The 19,637-nt window shown below is 44.4% G+C and overlaps 1 protein-coding gene and 1 long non-coding RNA gene across 3 annotated transcripts in view; one reads left to right on the forward strand and one right to left on the reverse strand.

Annotated features, from left to right (window-relative positions):
• KCND3 (potassium voltage-gated channel subfamily D member 3) overlaps positions 1 to 19,637 on the reverse strand; it is a 215,084-nt gene that overhangs the window by 132,182 nt on the left and 63,265 nt on the right. The window lies entirely within an intron of this gene.
• Positions 971 to 2,216, forward strand: LOC112625985. Its single transcript, XR_003119810.1, has 4 exons — positions 971 to 1,030; positions 1,156 to 1,199; positions 1,409 to 1,600; positions 2,073 to 2,216. It is a non-coding gene; the product is annotated as an uncharacterized LOC112625985 (long non-coding RNA).

Genomic DNA, 19,637 nt, shown 5'->3' on the forward strand with positions numbered 1-19,637 from the left:
TTGAGTATTTCCTTGACTTAATTCAACACTTTTTTGGTCTCAAAAATGAAGAAATCAGAACTCTTCTCCTATTATAGAAATGTCACCCATTCCCTTCCCCAACTTTGTGGAGGTCTTGCTACTGGGGAGATGTGTATGAAAGGGAGAAGGAGTGGGGCAGACAAGAAAGGAATAAATAAAACTAAAGCAGCAAGGAATTTCTCATCTTGGAGGCTAAGTTCTGTTTCAAAATGAGTCCAAAACTCTGGTCTTGTGCCTTTTTTTTTTTTTTTTTTTTTTGTAAGACTGTGACAGTAGGAGAATAATGTGAGCTGGCAAGTAATAAATAGTTTTTACAGGCATCAGGTGGGAACTTAAAATTCAGAAGGCAGGCTTCTCAATTCTGAATTAACTTCCTTTCTTCCTGGGCACAAGAAGGTCTATGTTTCTCTCATCTTCTCCCTGGCCCCACACACGCTCTTTCATGCAGTCAACATTCCTGCCCCACAATAGGTGTGATTGCATCCCATTATGTTGTCATGGCAACATCCACTGCCATCTGGGGGGTGGGGAGGTGGCAGTGGAAACAAATGAGTGGCCAATCAGGCTTTCCAGGAACGTCTCATCATGACACACTGCTCCCTGCCAACTGCCGGAGCTGGGCGGAATAAAGATGAGTGCGCAAGGACCCTATTGAGGGGGGCACAGTGAAGGTGCCCCGCCTAATCTTGGCCAAGGGATCGAGAGTCAGAGGGACATTCTGTCCATGTGAATGTCTCTTTGCTGACTGATGGGTTATTGATCAGCATAAGAAGGGAGAACCAAACAGCAAACGATAACACAGAAAGCAAAAGGCCCTTCAAGGTGGTAATTGTCACGTGATACGTATGAAGGATACATGAGAGTTAGTTCTTTTCCGTGCCGAGATGGGCCAAAGATTACAGAACCCAGTGTCACCATGGTCATTGCTTCTTCCTTCCCCCCAGCCCAGAAACAGAAAAGGAAAAGTCCCATTGTCAAGACCTCCAAGGACAAGAACCAGTGAAGCCTGGTAACAAACACACTATGCTTTGAAGATCTGCCAGTTAGCAGCTATGTGGTCTCTCTGCGATTAACATCTCTCAGCCCTGTTTCCACCGTTATGAGATGGGGATTATAATACCACATCCTTTGTAGGGCCATTGTGAGGAGTGAGTGAGCTAATGCATGCTCACCTTGTGGTAAGAACTCCATAGATATTAGCCATTACTATTCCAACGAATCACACACACTCAGCGCCACCAAGGATGATGCCACTGCAGTGTCTCCCTATCTCCCTACCTTAGGTTCTACGTTCTGGGGAGCAAATGCAGCAGGAATACATTTTCAGTGGCCTGGAAGCCACAGCTGTAGCCTTTTGCCGTAAGAACCTCCCAAACTCTCTCTCTAGGTGGGAGCAAGCCATTGCCTCCCTCTCAGAGGACCTGGTGGAGAGAAGGTTGACAGCTTGGCATTCCTCTTTAGAATGGCTTTTGACTTTGCACTGCCATCCACAGAAGAGCTCCCTAACCTCACCCGAGGGCACGGAATGGCCTTTCCTTAAAGGTCAAGCACAGCATCATTCTCAAGTGCCTTTGCAAATGTACGTGAACAATCTCTCAAGGCTCAGATCAAGAAGTCTCCAGCTCACACTCCTGTCCCAATATCCAATGCCCGACATTGAGCCCCTGGGGCTTTCTGATCAAGAGCAGGGAGGACAACCAGCCAGAGCAGGCAGCTGAGGTCGACTGGAGTAATTAATCCTAAAGGTTACTGGTGCCTGTTCTGCTGGGGAGCAGGAATCCAATTACCCACAGTGACAGCAGCTTAGTCCCTGGGGAGATACTCATCTGCGGAGCAGCTGACAACCTGTCCACCTGAAATCTTCCTGACAAGCAACCCCCACCTCCACCCCCTTCACTTCCTCCACACACCCTAGCCAGGCACAGACCTCAGCTAACCGGGACAATGCCCAGGCCACACTTCCTGGGTTGTGGTGCAAAGGAGTGAATTCTGGAAGACTGGACCAGGACAGCTTCTAGAGGTCTCCTAACAAGAACCCATTTCCCCTGTAGAACGAAGACCGAACTGGTCATTTACCCAGGCTGAGCCAGACCTATATGATACATCAAAAGCAGAACAGAAAGAAAGGGAATGAGAGAATCCAAATGAGTTTATTTGTCCATTAAATAAATATGCAAAATTATGCAGATGTGGAAATGGGCATATAATTTTTAATCAATTGCTCTGGCATCATCGTGAACAGACCTATGGTTCTGGATGAGGGGACCGCTGAGAGAGAATTCTGGCTCCCTTTCCATCAGCATCCCAAAGAATGTAGGTTAGGAAGCAGGGAGTGGTCTATGCCAGATGACCTTCTTGCTCTTTTTATGTGGCCCTGACTCTGACTAAAATGGGCTCCTTCTTCTAGAATTTATTCCCTGGACAAGAGTGAAAAAGTGGCCAAGTCTTTTGCATGGCTACCACCAGGGAAAGGAATTTGACTTTTGTAATGCAAATTTACTTCCTGGCTTGAAAGTACATGATTAAAATGATACGTTTCAATGTGGGAGCCAGACAGCAGATTTGGTATTAGAAGGCAGCAGCTGCTGCTTACACACAGGGGTGTCTGCAAGGTACACGGAGGAGTAGGTAAAAAAGTATCTGTTGGGGCCTAGAGACCCTAGGACTTGCTAATCAGAATGAACCATTCAGGTGCACTTATATAAACCTAAACACAACCAGGGTGTAGTATAAGAAAAGCTGAGCACCTTCAAATTGGTCATTCATTCATTCAACAACATTTATTGAGTACCAAATCCATGTACCAGCTGCTGTATATGGTTATATAGCAGTGAACAAGACAGACTTAGTGAAGACTGCTGACCAGGGCTCAAATTTGGACTCCACCACTCAAGAATAATGTCATATGGGGCACGTTGCTTAATCTCTTTGTGCCCCCAGTTTCCTCTAAAATAAGGATAATGCAAGTGCGTATTGCCACCTCTGCTTTCAGCCGTGATAAAAAGAACTGGATTTACCTTTCTGTCTTAAACAACTAGAAAGTCATACAAAATACATGAAACAAATATTTTCAAACATTGGACAAAAGGCAACACAGAACTATGATCCTTGAGAGAGGTGAATCAAATGAGAGACCCCTACAATTTCTCTACCCTACTGCCTGCATTGAATTTCCAGGCTGCAGCACAGGGAAGGGGAGCCCAAACAGAGCCCAGAATTCAAGTTCAAGATGACTGAGGCAGCTAGAATGTGTGGGCACAATGCCAGAAAGAGTTTTGGCTATCTGAAAGGGGATCCACTTAAAGAGCTCTGGCAAAATACGGATTTTCACATACAAGGAACGAAACTCCATAAGGATGGAGAAAGAACCATTGCAAAGCACTAAGCCAAATGATTTCCAGAGCTGGGAAGACTTCATATTCCCAGGTGAGAAGGAACAGACTTCATGATACAGTTGTGTGCTGCATAACAACGTTTTGGTCAATGCCAGATGGCGTATAAGATGGTCTCATAAGATTATAAAGGAGATGAAAAATTCCTATCACCTAGTGACATAGTGACATCGCAGTCATCTTAACATTGTAATGCAATGCATTACTCACATGTTTGTGGGGAAGCTGGTATAAACAAACCCACTGTGCTGCCAGTCCTATGAGACCATAGCACATATCATTATGTACAGCACACAATACTTGATAATGATAATAAGTGATCATGTGATTGGTTTATGTATTTACCAGTTACTGTTATTTTAGAGTGTCCTCCTTCTATGTAGAAAGAAAAAGAAAGTTAACTGTAAAACAGCCTCAAGGAGGTCCTTCAGAAGGTATTCATGAAGAAGGCATTGTTATCATGGAGGATGATGGCTCCATGCATGTTATTGCCCCAGATGACCTTCCAGTGGGACAAGATGTAGAGGTGGAAAACAGTAATATTGGTAATCCTAACCTGATGTAGGCTTAGGCTGACGTGTGTGTTTGTGTCTTATTTTTTTAAAAAAGTCTAAAAATAAAAAACCCCAAAACCCCCTTTTTTAAAATAGAAAAACTTACAGAGTCAGGATGTAAATAAATATTTTTATAACTGTACAATGACAGTGTATTTGTGTTTTAAGCTGTTACTGGAAGAGTCAAAAAGTTGCAAAAATTAAAAAGTTTCTAAAGCAAAAAAGTTACAGTCAGCTAAGGTTAATTAATTTATTATTGAAGAAAAAACAATTTTGTAGTATAGCCTAAGTGTACAATGTTTATAAAGTCTATACTAGTGTACAGTAATGTCTCAGGCCTTCATATTCACTTACCACTCACACAGACTCACCCAGAGCAACTTCCAGTTCTGCAAGCATCATACCTGGTAAGTGCCCTAATACAGGTATACCATTTTTAATTTTTTATACTGTATTTGTACTGTACCTTTTCTATGTTTAGATACACAAACAATTACCATTGTGTTATAATTGCCTACAGTATTCTATACAGTAATATGCTGTACAGGTTTGTAGCCTAGGGGCAATAGGCTATACCATATAGCCTAGGCATGTAGTAGGTTATACCATCTAGGTTAGTGTAAGTACACTCTATGATGTCTGCCCAACTAAATTGCCTAACAGTCCATTTCTCAGACTGTATCCCCATTGTTTAGTGATGCATGATTGTATACAAAGCAACACGTAGGGTCCTCAGAAAGGCATCACATTCACAGTGAGGCTAAATTAGCCCTAGACAAAAGGCAGTGCCAGACTTACCCTAAGAGATCTTAAAGCAAGCCCTGAAATAATCATACTGATTCCAATTAGCTTAACTGTATACCAGAACTAAGTACAACACTCTTTAAAGGAATACAAAAAGAAAAGAAATCAGTGGCTATAGTAGTAAAATTAACTATGTCTAGCATCTAATAAAATAGGGCTAGGTGCAGTGACTCATGCTTGTAATCCCAGCACTTTGGCTGAGATGGGAGTATCACTTGAGCCCAGGAGTTGGAAATCAGCCTGGGCAACATAGGGGGACCCTATCTCTAAAATAAGCTGGGTGTAGTGGTGTGCAGCTCTGTTCCCAGCTCCTCAGGAGGCTGAAGTGAGAGGACTGTTTAAGCCTGGGAGGTCAAGGCTGCAGCAAACCATGATAGTGCCACTGCACTTTACTCTGGGCAACAGAGCAACACGCTGTCTCAAAACAAAAAACAAGAAACAAAAACAAACCCCATAAGGTATGCAAAAAAGAAAAAAATAATGACTAATAAGCAGGAGAAAAACAAATCATTAGAAAATGACTCAGAAATGACAGCGATAATGGAATTAGCATACAAGAATGGTAAAACTACTATAGCCAATATACTATATGCTCAAGAATTTACAGAAAAACATGAACATGATAAAGATTAAAAAAAGAAGACAGAGACCCCAATAAAACTTAAATAAATGACAACATACAATAACTGAAATAAAAATATAATAAATGAGATGAACAGATACATCAAAAGGATCAGTGAATTTGAAGAAATAGAAGTAGAAAATATCCAAAATAAAGCAAAGAGGGAAAAAAGATTGAAAAAAGAAAACCCATAGCATCAGTGACCTGTAGGAAAGTAACAAGTCATCTAACATATATGTAACTGGGGTCCCCAAAAAGAAGAGAAACACAGAAGAAATATTTTAAAGAAATGATCAAAAGCCTTCAGAATTTGGTGCGACCAATAAACTAACTGATACAAGAAAAAAGCACTGAATTCCCAGTAAACACCAACCCTACCAAGGCACATAATAACCAAATTGCTGAAAACAAGTGATAAAATCTTAAAAGCAGCCAGTGGGAAAAGGACATTGCACAAAAAGGAAAGACAAAGTGGCAGACTCTTGTCATAAATTATGCAAACCAGAAGACAACAATGGCCTGAAGTACTGAAAAGGAAAAAAACCTGCCAACCCAGAATTCTACATCAAGCAAAAATATCAATCAGAGATGAAAGCAGAATAAATACTTTTTCGGATCAAAGCTGAGATAAGTCATCACTAGCAGATTTGCCTGTAAGAAATTTTAAAGGAAGTTCTCCAGGAAAAAGGAAAATGATACTAGATATAAATCTGGGTCTACACAAAGGAATAAAAAGCACTGGGAATAGTAGATATGTGGGTAAATTGCAACAAATTTTGTACTTATTTTTGAAGTCTCTTTAAAAGTGTTAACTGTTTAGAGCAAAAAATTTTCACTGTATTGCTGGATTTATAAAATGTAGAGGTAAAATATGTGACAATTATATCACAAAGGACAAGAGGTACAAAATTGAATATATAAGTTTTTTTATAGTATACATGAAGTGGTATATTATTAGAAGGCAGACTTTGATATGTTAAAATGTATATTTTAAATCATAGAGCAACCACTAAAAAATAAAAGACATATGGATAATAAGCCAGCAATGGAGATAAAGTGAGATCATAAAAAATATTAAGTTAATACCAAGTAAGGCAGAGAGGAAAACATGAACAAATTACATATGAGACAATCTGAAAATAAACAGCAAGATAGTAGACTTAAACTCAATCATATCAATAATTACATTAAGTATACCTAGCCTAAAAACTTCAATTAAAAAGCAGAGATAATCACATTGGAATTTTTTTTTTTTTTTTTTTTTAAAGCAAGACCTAACTATGTGCTATCGGCAAGAAACACACTTTAAATATGAAGACACAAGTGTGTTAAAAGGAAAAGAACAAAAAAAAGATTTATCAGGAAAAAACTGATCAAAACAAAACTGGAGTGACTATATCAGACAAAGTAGCCTTTAGAACAAGGAATATTACCAGGGATAAGAGGGATTTTACAATGAAAAAGGGATCAATTTTTCAAAAAAAAAAAAAAGGTAAATGTACATGTATTTATTGATAGACTTCAAAATACATGAAGCAAAAGTTGATATAAAGAAAGGAGAAATAGACAAAACCACACCTATAGTTGGAAATTTAAGCATTCTTGTCTCTCTGATAGAAAAAGTAGACTAAAAATCAGGAGGAGTGTAAAAGACTTGAATAATCCCATCAACCTCCTCAATCTAACTGACATTACTAGAACACTTTAACCAACAACAGCACAATCCACATTGTCTTCAGGTGCATATAAATCACTGGCCAAGATAAGACCATATTCTAGACTATAAAGTCTTAATATATTGTGATAAAATGAAATCATATAGTCTTTAATTTGACCATACTAGAATTAAACTAGAGATAAAAAATAAAAAGATATCTGGAAAACCTCAACTATTAGAAGATTAAATAATGCACTTCTTAAAAACCCATGAGTCAAATTTAAAAATCACAAGGGAAATTAGAAAATATTTTGAACTGAAAAAAATGACAATATACCAAAGTCAATGGTATGTAGTAGCTAAAAGTGCTTAGAGATAAATTAATGGCATTAAATGTTTATACTGGAAAATAACCAAGTCTCAAATCAATGATCTAAGCTTCTACTTCTACCTTAAGAAACTAGGAACAGAAGAAAACTAAAACTAACGTATGCAGAAGGGAAAGAATAATGAGCAGAAGTCAATGAAACAGAAAAGCAAAGAGAAATTCGATCAAACCAAGAGCTCTTTCCTTAAAAAGATGAATAAAATTTAAAAACTACCAGACTAATCAAGAAAAAAGACAAGATCACCAACATAAGACATGAAAGACTGAACATCACGACAGCTTTCACACAGATCAAAAAGATAATAAGAGAATATTATAAACAACTTCATGCCAGTAAGTGAAAATTTAGACAAAACGGGGAAATTATTTGAAAGACACCAGCTACCAAACTACCAACACTCACTCAAGAAGAAACAGATAACTGGAATAGCCCTATTATCTGTTAAATAGACTGTATTTCTAGCTAAACCTTTCCACAAGTAAAATTTCAGGTACATGTGGCTTCACTGATAAATTCTACTAAACATTTAGGGAAGAAATAATATTAATTCTATATAAATTCAGTGTGATTTATCATACAATAGACTAAAAAAGAAAGCCCATGGGATCATCTCAATAGATGTATAAAAAGCTTTTAACAAAATACGATACCTATTTATGACTGGAAAAAACCCTACAGCTAACATCATACTTAACGGTGAAGACTCAATGTTTTCTCCCTTGGACTGATGATAACAAGGCAAGAATGTCTGCTTTCATCATTTCTATTTACCATCTCATTCAACATCGTATTGAAAATCCTAGCTGGTACAATAAGGCAAGAAAAAAATTTAAAAAGGATACAAACTGGAAATAAGTTAACACTGCAGGCTCCATGCTCGCCCATGTAAAAGTATCCCACTTCCTAGGGAAGGCATAATGACTGAATTACAAGGACTGAGCTACAAGTATGTGGAGTGCTTAGCATAGTCCCTGGCACCTCACAAGTGCTCAGTAAATGCTCACTATTGCTGTTAATTCAAATGATTACAGAACAGAACTGAGACCATATAATGGGGATCTATCTATTGATGGAGGACGTTGTGAGAAATGTCCACTTGCCTCTGAAGCACCAGACGCTCACGCCCATGTGGGAATGGGGGAGGGACACTGGAAGACAGGAGGAAGAATGAGCCCTTACATTTGTACTTCTCCATCAAAGGCCATTAGGACTCCAAATCTCATAATCCTTTAATGACCGTGGGAAGGGACAGGGCAGGTAGAATTATCTTCATCCTAAGGACGGGGGAACTGAGGTAAAGAGCCATAGACCTGTGCAATACCAGGACTAGTCCTGAGGTCTCCATCCCAGACCACTGCACATTCCACTACACCATTCTTCCTTTCCACAGGACAGGTCTCAAAACAGGGTGCTTCCCTGCTTCTGAAGATGGAATTGAATGGGCGCATTTATGAGAAGGATGGTCCAGAACACAAGTGCACCTTGATAAACAATGGTAGTCTATGAGGCACTGGGAATCCAGGATCCTGGGGATTTGCCTCTTTGCTTTCGTGAGGTTGTCTGCATATTTGGCAGAGTTCACACAGTGAGGCTCCTAGAAGACTAAAACTTAAAATACCCAAATCCAACTGTGGCACATAATAAGTGCTCAGTAAATGTTTACTTAGAAACTCTCATCTGACTGGAGCCCAGGGAAGATGCAAGTGGCTTACATTTAACGAAATAAGCGTGCACAAGAAAACCACTTTGTAAACCGTAAAACAATGTACAAACACTGATGTCAATGCTAGCAGTTGTGTGAGAAGACAATGAGCTCTAAAAAGGAAGACCTGAGCAAACTGTCATTTGGGTGAGTGTAGGAGCAGAGCTGGGAAGAGACCTGGAAACTTGAAAAATAGAGTTTACAAAGCATGTAGTAAATGAATTGATGGGCATAGGGCTTGGGGAGAGAAGCAGGCTTCTCCAGCGTCTCTTAAGGACTTTTCAGCACTGTGCTATGTGCTAGAGAGACAGAGATGAGAAGACACAGTCCCATGACTAGCCAGCTCACGGCCTTGTGGGGAGCGACAGGCACATAGAGACCCTCCACACGCTATAGTGAGTGCTGGGATGGTGCTAAGTCCATGGTGCTTTGGGGACACATATTTGGGGAAGGGGAGAGGGGAGTTGCTAGTGAGAACAGAAAAGAGCGGTGATAGAAAGTAGTTGTAATATGAAACTGAGGGGCTGAATGGAGCCCAAATAAAAAAGCAAAAACAACTTAATTTCTTTTGTTGCCCAAAGGAAGTATAGGAAGTATTTTCCAGGCTGGAGGCAGGGAATGATGAACCAGGAAGTACAACTAGGGATGATAAAGCAGGCTTTTGAGTCATGAGATTATTTTTCTGTGCATGGGTTATACCCTCAAGCTTTTGTCACTTAACGAATGTTAACATGATTTTTTTACATCTTAAATGGCTGTGTGTAGAAGCCCCTGTAGGGGAGGGGCGGCTGAGGAAGGGTGAAGAGGGGAGCTGTCCAAGCAATGGCTGAAGAAAGATGACAAAATCACACGAGAGGACCTGGTGCTGAGCTCCGCTAGCCCCAGAGCCTGAGCTCAGGGCATCATTTCATCCCTGGGGCGCCTTTATTCATTAATTCATTCAGCAAAAATGTCTTGAGTACCTACTATGTGCCAAGCACTGTTCCAGATGCAGGGAATGGAGCAGTAAACAAAGGACAATCCTTGCCCTCAATATACTGGCATTCTAGAGTGGGGAGACAGACAGTAAACAAGCATACAAGTAAATGAACAAGATAAATATAGGTAATGATAGGTGCTATGAATTAAGAAAGGGTAATGGGACCAAATGGAGGCTGATGGTGGGCACACAGCTGAGGTGGGTGGCAGCTTTAGGTATGGGGTTCAGGGAAGGCCTCTCCAAGGGTGTGACCTTTGCCTGGGACCTGAATGATAAGAGCAAGCCCTGTGATGATGTGGGGGAAGCAGAAGAAACAGGTGGTGCCACAGTCCTGAGACAAATTCAAGGACTGTAAAGAAGGTCAGAGGAGCTAAAGCTCTGAGGGCAAGGGGGCATGGTATGAGACAGGTTAGGAGAGAAGGCAGGGTCTCATCGGATAAGGCCTGGAAGGCCTTGGGATTTCATTCGAAGTACCTCAATTTGTCCCTTACCAAAGTGGTCCCTAATCCAGATTGAATGATGTCCCCGAAGCAGGCCGGGCAAATTTACACATGAACAAATACAAAAATCTCACAACTTAAAGTTCTTTCCATCAAACCTGTGCTGGAGTCCCCTCAGCAACAGTCTTACCACAGGATGACCTCACCTAAAACTGGAACCCAGTCCCTCCTGAGATGGCATCTTGGGGCTGTTAGGACTTGAACTGATTTGAAACAGGTGCCACCCATTTCTCCAGTCTCTAAGCAGCATCTGAACGAATGGCACTGCCCTTGATGGGGCCAGTCTGGATGGAGGGAGATGAGGAATGTTTCAAAGGTATCATTAGGAACTCAGGTGGCTGCTATAACATCTCCCTCCTGTCTCTACGTCTTACTCCTCCTTAGGCACAGGCAATGAAGGACAGCTTTGCCCCCAGGCCACTGGACCAATGACCACCTGATGCCCTGAGGAACATAAGGGAGTGGGAGAGAACCCCACCTAGCCCCTCCAGCTGGTAGACAAAATGGAGGCCTCCACTCCCTGCCAATGTTCCATCTGGGAAAGGTCATGCAGACCCTGCACTCACAATCAACTGGGCAGAAGCAAGCCCTTGGGGAGGGCAGGGCATGCAGCTGCGTGGGCGCCATCTGCACGTGAGTCCTGACCTGGGGGAGGAGAGGTCGTCTTCCTACAGCCCGACCTCACACATTCCTTCAGCATCTCTGGGAAATAATCACACTCCCCGCACTGAAGAAACACAGTCAACAGATTCTGGTTTCCTAGATACGCCAGTGGCTTCTAAAAATAGCCAGGCAATGACAAAGCAAATTGGCATATGGACTGCAAATAATTCCAGTACCAGCTTGCTTGGCAGCACTCAAGCCTCCCAGTGCTGGGTGCTTCCTCCTCTTCCCTCCCGTTTCTGAAACAGTCTCTTGTTGCTGAACACCCCAGGCCAAATGTGAGCAAAGGGGCAGCTGCAGCCCCTGTGGTGGGTCCAGCCCAAGGCTGGTGCACTCAGCTGGGCTGAAGCCACTCCAGGCTCCTCCTACTTCCCTCCTCATCCACTCCACATGCTCCGCAGCTCCACACTCACACTGAAGGTCCACTGCTAGTCAAGCCACCGGCAGCTCTGTGTGTGCCCCGGCACTCCCAAGCAACCAACATCTTCCTTTTTATAACCAAGATGGGGCTGCCTTGACCTTCTCACTCCAGGACTCCTCTTCTGGGGAGAGGGCACTGTCCACGGTACCTCTTACTTTGACTCAATCCCTCTCCTGGCCCCAGCAGGGAGTCTTTGCAAAGTATCCTCTTTATCTGAGCTTCTTCATTCTCTAAACCCTGCGTATAGTTGTGTGCCATGTGCCGGGCTTTGTGGCGGGCAGCATACCCAGCAGTGGGAATTCCAGGAGGAAAAAGACAGGTCTGTGGCTGGAAAGAATAAGGAAAACTAACATGATTGAACTCCTACACTTAGCCAGCCACTCTGCTAAGTGAGCCTCACAAGTTGTCTCATTTATTTCTCATTCAATCTCTATAGTGACCCCATGATGTAGAGATTCTTATTGTCTTCTTAACTCTGTAAACCAATTGAGGAAAGCAGCTCCGAGGAGTTGAGTAACTTGTGCAAGGGTACAGCTGAAAAATGTGTAGCTGGAATTTGCGTTTACAGCTGTACAGCGTAAGGGCCCTCAAATCTCTTCCATGAAACCACAGCAGTTCCCTCAAGCAGCTTATTCTTCAATGGAGCTTGGGTCAGGGCCAGGTGGTTAACAGACCCCATCTCAGAGAATACAAGAGGCTTTGGAAAGGACCATTTACAGAGGTAGACGCATGCTTATGGGGACCAGCAAGAGATGCTGAGGCACCCAGGGACTAGCAATGGCAGAAAGCTGTGTCTAGCCCAGGCCTGAAAGGGCAGGGGAGGGAGCAGGGATGAGGGACTGACCAGCAGCAGTGCCGATCATGAGGAAATGAGGAGAAAATACCTCATGCCTCTCTCTTCCCACCTTTAGGTCTCCTTCTGGCACCTCCCACAGGCTGAACTCAACTGGATGCCAGGCATAAGAGAGGATTGGGGATGCAGTACAAGTCTCCCAACTGTTCCAAGTAATGTCTTCTCTTTTCAGTGTCATCAACCACCTGATTTCTCCCAGGCCTTTGTTAGGAGGAATCACTACTGATTTTCATGCTTAAGTTTTTTCATCACATGAAAAAAAAAAAAAAAAAGCTGAAAGGGGTACCCTGGCCTTGTCTTTTCTAAAACTGTTAGGAAGATCAGCAGGATAAACCAGGGGTCTGAACTCCTGGCGAGATAATGTGGATGCCTAAATACAAGGTATCCCAGTGGTGGGGATAACAGGAAAATGCTTATGGGTAAGCAATGATGTAAAAAATTTTAAAGCTACTGCGACAGCCACGGTGTTCTCTTCTCAAGGCAGCTAAAATCTCACTCTGCAGACATTTCTGTCTCCAACGATTTGTTGCCTTGAAGCCTAAGAATGCTTCTAGGCAGCCCTAATTTGTCCAAGATGAACACAAGAGAGGCGATGCCATTATGAACCCATGGCCACAGGCAGCATCTTTAATTCATGAGCAGGGTGGCATTGGCAGGAGAAAAGGAAGGGAGACATTAAGAAGAACTGCCTTGAGTCTCTGCCTTGGACTCAAGGTAAAACAGATTCTAGCCCATTCCAGCGCAGCTAAGTGGTTTTCAATTTGTGTTTGAGGGAGGGTGACACGGCTATGGTCAGGACAGGAGGGGTTCTTCCCACACTCTTCCACCTGGTGGAAGTTCCACCAGCAGTTCCTCCTGTACTTTCATTCATTCATTCAACAAATGTTTATGGAGTAAATGTTTAAGAGTAAGCTCTTCTGAGTCAGAAAGTCTAGGTTCAAATCTTGCTCCTTACTAGCTGTGTGACTTCGGGAAAGATGCTTATCCTCTCTGTGCTTAAGTTTCCTCTTTTTAAAGTGAGGATAATATTAACAGCATTTATATCACAGGTTGTTAGGAAGATTAATTCAGTGAACACATGTAAGGGCTCTGAACAGTACCCGGCATATAGGAAGCATGGTGGAACCTTGCTAGACACACTTTGGCTATGCAGTGAGATTTGGATTTGAGTGCTGCATCTAGCGGTTAGCAGCTGTGTGATTTCAGGCACGTTACCTGACCTTTCTGAGGCAGAGTTGCCTCATCTATAGGAGAATAATAGTCTCTGTTTTATATGGTAGTTGTAAGAATTCAATGAGATGGCAATGTATAGTATTCAATAAATATTGACTGTCTCTTCTGTTTTGATAATGGCCCTGCCCTTAAGGCTAATGTCTGGGGATAAACCAGGCACCCACATTCAGATCTGATCATCCCTGCAGGCTTTGAATGACTACTGGAACACCAGTGAGGAGGTCTGGTTCTAACCTGTCCTCATTAGCTGTGTGACCATGTGCAAACTGCCTGACCTCTCAATCTCAGTTTCCCAACCAGCAAAATGAAGGCGTTGGAATATACGGCCTCTGAGGCCCCTTACAGCTTGAGGCACATTCTCCCAGACCCTCTGGACTTCTGCCCAGACCTAGTCTTGAGAATCAGTGTGGGAGAGTGGAGAGGACATGGCTTATCAGAATAGATACAGGTGGCATCCTAGGTACCTGCTGGCCTAGCACCCAGAGGTGGTTTCCCGCCTGCTTCCCTTGCCAGCACAGTCATCACTATCTGATTCCTCAATAAAGGGTTGAGGCTGAAAAGCTGAGATGTGCCCCCAGATTGCGCTATACCCTTTTCCTGTGCCCCATCTTCCCCAAAGTGACTTCCTCTGGTTCTCCAGCAAGCTCAGGGCATCTATCCCGCTGAAGCTTCCAGGCTCAGGACCCTGATGGGTGGTTGTGCCTAACCTGAAATTTTATAGAAGCATCCAACCTGGGCAGCTGAGCTGGTGAGAGGGAGTGCGTGTGACCTTTTCACTCTTGTCTCTAGGATTCTAATCTCCGGTGTTATAACACCTGGGTCAACATCTTGGAAATTTATTTCTGTACTGCCAGCTAAGGAAGCTGCACATGTTTCTGTCTCAATGAAAAAACCAGTAGGGCCCTGCTACCTCATCTGAAGCTCTAAGCTCCTCAGCAGAGGTGCAGCACAGGGGCTTCGTGCACAGGGTGCTATTGGTCAGTTGACTTGGGGCCACCACACTGGTAGGTAAATGACTCCGTACCTTACTCCTCCTCCTGAAGGCACTGGGGTGGGTAGAAATGCCGCTTCAAGCACCACCGTGCAGAGGGGGCGGGGCAGAGGGCATGGGAGTGTCTGATCACCGGGCAAATGACATGGCTTAGAACTTCAGTCACGCAGGAATTCAGGAGTTGTTCCTCCAATGTGCCCATGGGCCAGGACCACCAGCACAACCCTAACTAGGACCCGCAGTCACAAGCAGATGACTCATGGCAGCACAGGCCACAGAGAGTTGTGCATTGCACTCTACTGCCCTCCAACTCTCCACTCATAACCGCTCCACATTCACCAAGCACCTGCGTGCCAGGCACTGAGTGTGAGACCTCAGAAGCAAAGGTGAACAACACGAGCAGCCTCCCTCTGAAGACTTCCTAGCCTGGAAGGGGAAATTATGGAAACATGAACGAATAATTATGATAATGTGCACTAAGTGCTGTAATACAGCTATAAAGTGGTCCCTGAGCAATAAACATGATGCTCAGGGACCACAGGAGATTCTGGAGAACATGAGGCCCTATAGAACACTCTGTTGAGAGAAACAGAGATGGAGCTTCATCAGGCCTGCACAGGTCATCCAAAAGCATTTCTAGCTCCCACCTTAGGCAGTGAAGTTTTTATTTGTTAACATATGTAGGAGACCAAGTCACAGGCTACAAGCATGGGCTCAGGGGTTGTCCAATGGCACAGCAGGGCAGAGCCATCCCAGCACAATAGCTAAAGGTCCCCAAAACTTAGAAAATGCCTCCCTACCAGGACTTTGTCAGCCTGAAGGGCCACGGCAAGGATGCCCTTGGATGGTCTTAGTTTAGAAGGAGCAGAGGTCAGGGCTACCATAGCTCAGGGCTATTTCAGGACACTTAAGATATAACAGCCTGGCTTGTCTTCCCTCCAGACACTGGCTCCCTTGCATCTGACTCTTTAATTTCCCTGGAGAGGAAAACATATTGCTTCTGGCTATGACCCTGAGAGGGACAAGAGCATCCTCCTTTCTGACTGCTGTCTCCTACCTGGGAGGGAAGCCAGACCCTGCATGTGTATCCACTCTGTAAGTGAACACTTCTGAGACAGGGATCCGTGCAGCCGGCCCAGGAGTCTTCAAATGAAGGGGATTGCTGCTCTCATCTCCACACTGTGGGCCACCCTACCTATCCAGGGACTAGCATTAGAAGTTTGGGTGATGCTTCAGACCTCACCTCAAATGCCCCTTTGACCTCTGTGGTCAGCTGACTGCCAGGGTACCAGGCAGGACAAAGAAGAAGCTGGCTGGCCTCACTCCCCACACCTAGGCTGCCCATGGCCCTTGCTGCTGGCACAGGCTGCCCTGGCATTCAGCAACCCCAGAATGTGTGTCCATATTGTGCCAGGTACTATGAGATAGATGCATTGAACAAGGGCATTTGCTGTATATGGGTTAACTTGTTTCATTTTCACAAGACTGTTTCTGTTGTACAGATGAGCACTGAGGGGTTATGGGACTTGCTCAAGGTCACTCAAGCTAGCAAGTGGCTGGGCTACGATTTAAACCCTAGGAATACGATTTTAGAGCCTAAGTTCTTACCTACTGCATCATTCTCACTTGAATTCCTCATTTAACTTTGGAAGCATCACAGTGTCCTTTTAAAAGGGCAGTTTTAGTGGTTAACAGAGCAGGTTCTGGAGTCAGACACAAGGAGACCTGGGTTCTAACTCTGTGATTTTGGGAAGGTCACTTAATCTCTCTGGGGCTCGGTTTCTTCATCTGTAAAATGGAACAAGAACACCTGCCTTCAAGGAGGTAAAAATGGAATAATGAACTCAGCACACTGAAGCTCTCATGGGCAGTTAGTCATGCGCTTTCTTCTCTTGTCACAAGTTCAGTGTTTGTGACAAGAGTTCCTGCCCATGTGGTTTATCAGGCCCTCCTCCCATTGAAAGCTGGGGTGTGGTGGCTAATGGATCTGGCTCTGATGTAAATTGGAAAAAGGACCAACCCCCTCCCCCAACATGGGATAAAGGATGGGCTTCCAGGGACAGTACACAGGGCCCAGGCATCCTTCCCCACACCCCATCCTCTTTCCCAGCCTTAGTATCCTCCCCCTCCCCACTGATCACAAAAATGCCTCCTTTGCCCAATTATTATACATACTAATCATTTCCATTTATATGCCTAGCTTACCATTTATTCCTAATTACTGTGCAGTTCAGAAACAATGATGCCTACCATTAAGGATGTATCAGGATAACTTTGCAGTGAATTTTACTTAACTTCAATACCAAATGGTACGTGTGTGATTCACTCCATAGTTTGTGGTTCCTGTGGCATAAGAGCTCCCTAAACTAAGTTGGGAGACATTAGGGTAGGCCACACTGCACTGGATGGTACATAAGAACAACTGTGGAAGTACCAGCAGCAGTAGTAATAGCTGCAATTCATTGAGCGATTAGGTACCGGACACTTCAGCATTTCTATACATTATATCATTTGAACTATATAGCCATCCTCTTATTAAAGATTAGGCGAGGCACAGTGGTTAAGTAATGCATCCAAGGTCACCCAGCTGGAAACTGGCAGGCCTGGGGTTCAGATCCAGGTATGTCTGAGTCCTGAGCCTGACCTCCATCACCTCACAGGTGCCTGTCCTGTAGACGGGTGCAAAGTGAGCCCTGGTGGTGGCCGGGAGGGGCTTGGAGGCCATCCAGTCCATTCCCCTCGTTCTCAGGGGAGAACACTGAGGCTAGAGTGGGGAAGTGGCTGGCCCAGGCCTGCAGGGCCAGGTGAGGACAGACCGGGATAAAGCCCTGCTTCTGTCAATGCCTGGCTTTCCCTTCAGCACTGTAGGAGGCAGCTGCACTGGGGACAGAGGCAGCGTCTCTGAATTCTTGTTCATCGCTCAGGGCTGATGCAGGCAGCTGCGCGCCTCACTGCTAGATCGTCAGCCTGGTCAAGAACAGCAGTTTGCTCTCATTCTTGAAAGCTGACCTGCTTTAGGAAGTGCTCCCTTTGGAAGATGCCTGGTCTCTTCCCCTTCTGTCCTTTTTTCTTTTTTTTTTTTCTAAACATGCATCTCCCTTCACTCCTTCATTTATCTTCCCTCAAAAGGCAACTGCTAGCATTAACTGAGTACTTACTAGGGGCTGATTATGGTGCTAAGTGCTTTTTTTCCACTTAATCCTCACAATACCGCTGTGAAGTAGGAACCACCATTATCTCCCCATTTGCTAGCTAAAGACTCTGAGGCCCAGAGACATGAAATATGGGCCCTAAGTCACACAGCTGGGAATGTCAGAGCACAGATTTAGAGCTAAGAGATTTAGGACCAACAAGATGGGGTGCCCACAGGCTGAGGAGGCTATGAGGAGCAGGGCTCCCCCTTACCACAGAAGCCTGCAGACAGTGTTCTCACTCCAGGGCCTGGTCTCTAGGCCTCAGTGTTCACACCCATAGGTGGAGAAGGGCACATCATTTTCTCATCCACTTTTGGAGACCCCTTCCTGAATGGGCATGCCTCCTTCTTTTTGGCTATAAGCCACTGAGTTACAGAACAGGATGGAGAATGTGATTGACAGCCATGTCCTCCTGTGTAGCTGACTGCATTACAGGTGAAAGGGCAAGTCACTACCGCCCACGTGTGCAGAGGGAGAGAACCCTGGTGTGGACTTTCCAGGATGAAATGTGAGTGATGACGATGCTTATATCCATTTCTCTCTTTCTTCTCCTTGTCTTCTCTTCCTCCCTCTTCCCTCTTCCATTCATCCAACAAGCATCACTGAGTCCTCAACTCTGTGCGGGGGCCTGTGCTAGGCACCAGAGATACCAAGGACAGCCCTGCCCTAGGGGACAAGCACTCATCAGAAAAGTGGGCCAGAAATCACAGTGGTGTTGTAAACATGACAGCAGGAGAGTGAGGCCAAACCAGGGCCCACTCCTCTTCCCTCTCCACAGTGCTCCTCAGGCATCCCAGTCCTGCTCCTGCTGGCCTGTCTGCTCCCCGTGTCTGGAATGTTCCTCCTCCCAGACACAGGGGTGGCTCACTCCCTTACCTCTTTGAGGTCACTGCTCACCTCTCCCAGGGCCTCCCCTACCCACTGCCTGGACCTGCCAGGCCCCTGCCACTCTCCATGCTCTAGCCCTGCTTTAGTTTTCTCCATAGTGCACTTACCACCACTGACTTTTTAAATTTTTTTTTTTTTTTTTTTTTTTTTTTTTAGCGAATGTATCTCTAGGTTATTAACTCCCACTAGAATATAAGTTCCATGAGGGTAGGAATTTTATTCTACTTTGCTCACTGCTGTATCACCAAATGATTAGAATAGTGTCTGTTGCATAGGAGCTCCACAAATACTTGTTAAATGAATGAGTGGCACAGAGGTCATGGTGCACTAGAAAGTGAACGGGCCCTGGAGTGAGGCTCACCTACTCCCTGGGAAGCTCAGCCTCTCGGAGTCTCAGCTGATGGGATACCTGCTTTTAAAGATCTCCAAGTCCCTTCTTACCTTCCCACAAAAAACACAGATCATGGCCCATGCCTACTGTTCCACCTCAGTGGAGAGCAGCAGGAATGAAGCTCAAGCAAAGACGGCAGGCACCTGGCTGTGGAGCCCACTCCTAAGTGGCTTCAGACGGCACCATGCAATTGGTGTGGAGACAAATTCACCCCCGATTGCATTTGCATATGTTGAGGTTAAGATGAACTTTCACTCTCTGGGCACAACACACGAGCAGGGAGCCCCAAAACTGAGTGAACAGTGGCAGGGGCAGCCAGGAATGAAGAAGCTGCTATGAAGGCAACTCCTGAGTTTTCAGAAGGGGAGGCAGTCTAGCTCACA

The sequence above is a fragment of the Theropithecus gelada genome, chromosome 1 (assembly GCF_003255815.1).
Source record: "Theropithecus gelada isolate Dixy chromosome 1, Tgel_1.0, whole genome shotgun sequence".
Classification (NCBI taxonomy): Eukaryota; Metazoa; Chordata; class Mammalia; order Primates; family Cercopithecidae; genus Theropithecus; species Theropithecus gelada.